At 39.6% G+C, this 5,000-nt stretch overlaps 4 non-coding genes across 4 annotated transcripts; all 4 read right to left on the bottom strand.

Annotated features, from left to right (window-relative positions):
* Positions 1 to 86: 86 nt before the first annotated feature.
* Positions 87 to 159, bottom strand: TRNAR-CCU (transfer RNA arginine (anticodon CCU)). Its single transcript has one exon. It is a non-coding gene; the product is annotated as a tRNA-Arg (tRNA).
* A 796-nt stretch (positions 160 to 955) lies between these two features.
* On the bottom strand, positions 956 to 1,028 carry TRNAR-UCG (transfer RNA arginine (anticodon UCG)). Its single transcript has one exon. It is a non-coding gene; the product is annotated as a tRNA-Arg (tRNA).
* A 1,514-nt stretch (positions 1,029 to 2,542) lies between these two features.
* Positions 2,543 to 2,615, bottom strand: TRNAR-UCG (transfer RNA arginine (anticodon UCG)). The gene has a single exon. It is a non-coding gene; the product is annotated as a tRNA-Arg (tRNA).
* A 1,514-nt stretch (positions 2,616 to 4,129) lies between these two features.
* Positions 4,130 to 4,202, bottom strand: TRNAR-UCG (transfer RNA arginine (anticodon UCG)). Its single transcript has one exon. It is a non-coding gene; the product is annotated as a tRNA-Arg (tRNA).
* Between the last annotated feature and the right edge of the window lie 798 nt (positions 4,203 to 5,000).

Below are 5,000 nucleotides of genomic sequence, written 5' to 3' on the forward strand. Positions count from 1 at the left end.
TCTACTTTGCAGTTTCAGAACTGAGAGGAAGCATGTAATAAATCTACCTAATTTTCTGGAAAAGAAAGAGGGAGGATTTTTTTTATCACCTCAGATGGGACTCGAACCCACAATCCCTGGCTTAGGAGGCCAGTGCCTTATCCATTAGGCCACTGAGGTACACATGCTTAGCTCTATTCTATAGGCATTATTTAAATGTATTCTATGGTCAGACACCTGTGTGTGCTCACAGGGCATTTCTCACTTCTCTCTATAAGTAAACCTCCCATTTTCATCCTCTTCCATCCCCGACTTTAACGCTCTCTTCTATGCTATAATGGAGACTTTGCAATTTTAAGCAAGTGGAGAGAAATTGGAGAACCACTTTCGACTCCACACTTCTTCTTCACTTAATTCTTTTCTCAATATACTGGGCTTAGAAAATGTTATCAAGCCATCCTTATCATCAGCAGGACACGGAAAGAGGCACCAAGTCTCCTAACCAAGTTCAACCACACTCTGCAACTTAACCATTGCACTACATATTAGGCAACGGGGGCATCAGCAAAGGCAGCCAATGTGCCGATCCTTTATAGATTTTGTGTAGTACTTTTCTTACTCGGAGGCAAAATCAGCACTTTAACTGCCCAAATCATACAGATTTTACACATGTAGCACTCTATGCACACATAGGCACACACCTTGCAGTTCTTCTACACACACTTAAGCTAAAAACCCATTCTGTCACGTCAAAATTCTGCAAACCTATTACATATTCAGTGAATCGGCATAGAAGCACTTTTTAATGCCACTAAAATGCACAAGTAGTTAGACTGAAGATGCAACCTGAATGAGTTTACAGTATGTACTCCACTTTATTAATGATTAGTAATGAGAAAGTGAGGACTACAAGAGTATTGGAAAAGACTTTTTCCACTCTGAATGTAAAGCAGATTGTGTGACCTTTGGCCAGAATTGACCACGAAGGGACTTGAACCCTCAATCTTCTGATCCGAAATCAGACGCCTTATCCATTAGGCCACGCGGTCATCCGTTCACCTGAGATGATTTTTATCATGTAGGTGGTATGCACGGATGGAGAACATATTATTGAAAGGTATTCAGGTTTACATCCCATAGTGTTCTTTCAGCTCTTTTCGCTGGAAGCACTTTTTTGGAATCTATATATTGAGAATTTTATGAGTACGATATGCTTTTGTTTTCCTTTTTGCATACAAACCTCTTTCCTCATGAGTTTAAAGCTCATTTGTATGCTCTACATAGCTCTGGACGTTTCCAGACGTGGAGTGAAACTGTTTTGAAAGTAGTACAAATTGCTCCTTCCTGCATATGCTAATTTTTCACACTCACATAGGTTGTATAAGTTTTATGAATCCTGGCTTGACCTATTCAAGTAGCTGAAAGCCTGTCACCACCTCTAGAAACAAGATTCACACCAATCCAATTCAAATAATTTTTTCCAAAGGAATATTTTCTGGCCGGTCGAAAATGCATCTCACAAAAATAGGCATTTAAAAATATACTTTACAGTTTCAGAACACTAACATGACTGTGAAGTGTACACAAATAAATGGGACTGTTTCAAAGTACCTAATACCTCATAAACTTCTGAGAGGAAGCATGTAATAAATCTACCTAATTTTCTGAAAAAGAAAGAGGGAGGATTTTTGTTATCACCTCAGACTGGGACTCAAACCCACAATCCCTGGCTTAGGATGCCAGTGCCTTATCCATTAGGCCACTGAGACACACATGCATAGCGCTTTTCTAGAGGCATTATTTAAATGTATTCTATGGTCAGTCACCGGTGTGTGCACACAGGGCATTTCTCACTTCTCTCTATAAGTAAACTTCCCATTTTCATCCTCTTCCATCCCCGACTTTAACGCTCTCTTCTATGCTATAATGGAGACTTTGCCATTTTAGCAAGTGGAGAGAAATTGGAGAACCACTTTCGACTCCACACTTCTTCTTCACTTACTTCTTTTCTCAATATACTGGGCTTAGCAAATGGTATCAAGCCATCCTTATCATCAGCAGGACACGGAAAGAGGCACCAAGTCTCCTAACCAAGTTCAACCACACTCTGCAACTTAACCATTGCACTACAAATTAGTCAACGGGGGCATCAGCAAAGGCAGCCAATGTGCCGATCCTTTATACATTTTGTGTAGTACTTTTCTTACTCAGAGGCAAAATCAGCACTTTAACTGCCCAAATCATACAGATTTTACCAATGTAGCACTCTATGCACACATAGGCACACACCTTGCAGTTCTTCTACACACACTTAAGCTAAAACCCATTCTGTCACGTCAAAATTCTGCAAACCTATTACATATTCAGTGCGTCAGCATAGAAGCACTTTTTAATGCCACTAAAATGCACAAGTAGTTAGACTGAAGATGCAACCTGATTGAGTTTACAGTATGTACTCCACTTTATTAATGATTAGTAATGAGAAAGTGAGGACTACAAGAGTATTGGAAAATAATTTTTCCACTCTGAATGTAAAGCAGATTGTGTGACCATTGGCCAAAAACGACCACGAAGGGACTTGAACCCTCAATCTTCTGATCCGAAGTCAGACGCCTTATCCATTGGGCCACACGGTCATCCGTTCACCTGCGATGATTTTTATCATGTAGGTGGTATGCATGGATGGAGAACATATTATTGAAAGGTATTCAGGTTTACATCCCATAGTGTTCTTTCAGCTCTTTTCGCTGGAAGCACTTTTTTGGAATCTATATATTGAGAATTTTATGAGTACTATATGCTTTTGTTTTCCTTTTTGCATACAAACCTCTTTCCTCATGAGTTTAAAGCTCATTTGTGTGCTCTACATAGCTCTGGACGTTTCCAGACTTGGAGTGAAACTGTTTTGAAAGTAGTACAAATTGCTCCGTCCTGCATATGCTAATTTTTCACACTCACATAGGTTGTATACGTTTTATGAATCCTGGCTTGACCTATTCAAGTAGCTGAAAGCCTGTCACCACCTCTAGAAACAAGATTCACACCAATCCAATTCAAATAATTTTTTCCAAAGGAATATTTTCTGGCCGGTCGAAAATGCATCTCACAAAAATAGGCATTTAAAAATATACTTTACAGTTTCAGAACACTAACATGACTGTGAAGTGTACACAAATAAATGGGACTGTTTCAAAGTACCTAATACCTCATAAACTTCTGAGAGGAAGCATGTAATAAATCTACCTAATTTTCTGAAAAAGAAAGAGGGAGGATTTTTGTTATCACCTCAGACTGGGACTCAAACCCACAATCCCTGGCTTAGGATGCCAGTGCCTTATCCATTAGGCCACTGAGACACACATGCATAGCGCTTTTCTAGAGGCATTATTTAAATGTATTCTATGGTCAGTCACCGGTGTGTGCACACAGGGCATTTCTCACTTCTCTCTATAAGTAAACTTCCCATTTTCATCCTCTTCCATCCCCGACTTTAAGGCTCTCTTCTATGCTATAATCGAGACTTTGCCATTTTAGCAAGTGGAGAGAAATTGGAGAACCACTTTCGACTCCACACTTCTTCTTCACTTACTTCTTTTCTCAATATACTGGGCTTAGCAAATGGTATCAAGCCATCCTTATCATCAGCAGGACACGGAAAGAGGCACCAAGTCTCCTAACCAAGTTCAACCACACTCTGCAACTTAACCATTGCACTACAAATTAGTCAACGGGGGCATCAGCAAAGGCAGCCAATGTGCCGATCCTTTATACATTTTGTGTAGTACTTTTCTTACTCAGAGGCAAAATCAGCACTTTAACTGCCCAAATCATACAGATTTTACCAATGTAGCACTCTATGCACACATAGGCACACACCTTGCAGTTCTTCTACACACACTTAAGCTAAAACCCATTCTGTCACGTCAAAATTCTGCAAACCTATTACATATTCAGTGCGTCAGCATAGAAGCACTTTTTAATGCCACTAAAATGCACAAGTAGTTAGACTGAAGATGCAACCTGATTGAGTTTACAGTATGTACTCCACTTTATTAATGATTAGTAATGAGAAAGTGAGGACTACAAGAGTATTGGAAAATAATTTTTCCACTCTGAATGTAAAGCAGATTGTGTGACCATTGGCCAAAAACGACCACGAAGGGACTTGAACCCTCAATCTTCTGATCCGAAGTCAGACGCCTTATCCATTGGGCCACACGGTCATCCGTTCACCTGCGATGATTTTTATCATGTAGGTGGTATGCATGGATGGAGAACATATTATTGAAAGGTATTCAGGTTTACATCCCATAGTGTTCTTTCAGCTCTTTTCGCTGGAAGCACTTTTTTGGAATCTATATATTGAGAATTTTATGAGTACTATATGCTTTTGTTTTCCTTTTTGTATACAAACCTCTTTCCTCATGAGTTTAAAGCTCATTTGTGTGCTCTACATAGCTCTGGACGTTTCCAGACGTGGAGTGAAACTGTTTTGAAAGTAGTACAAATTGCTCCTTCCTGCATATGCTAATTTTTCACACTCACATAGGTTGTATAAGTGTTATGAATCCTGGCTTGACCTATTCAAGTAGGTGAAAGCCTGTCACCACCTCTAGAAACAAGATTCACACCAATCCAATTCAAATCATTTTTTCCAAAGGAATATGTTCTGGCCGGTCGAAAATGCATCTCACAAAAATAGGCATTTAAAAATCTACTTTGCAGTTTCAGAACACTAACATGACTGTGAAGTGTACACAAGTAAAATGGGACCGTTTCAAAGTACCTAATCCCTCATAAACTTCTGAGAGGAAGCATGTAATAAATCTACCTAATTTTCTGAAAAAGAAAGAGGGAGAATTATAGTTATCACCTCAGATGGGACTCGAACCCACAATCCTTGGCTTAGGAGGCCTGTGACTTATCCATTAGGCCACTGAGGCACACATGCACAGCTCTTTTCTATAGGCATTATTTAAATGTATTCTATGGTCCGACACCTGTGTGTGCACACAGGGCAT

Source organism: Triturus cristatus, chromosome 4_1 (assembly GCF_964204655.1).
Source record: "Triturus cristatus chromosome 4_1, aTriCri1.1, whole genome shotgun sequence".
NCBI lineage: Eukaryota > Metazoa > Chordata > Amphibia > Caudata > Salamandridae > Triturus > Triturus cristatus.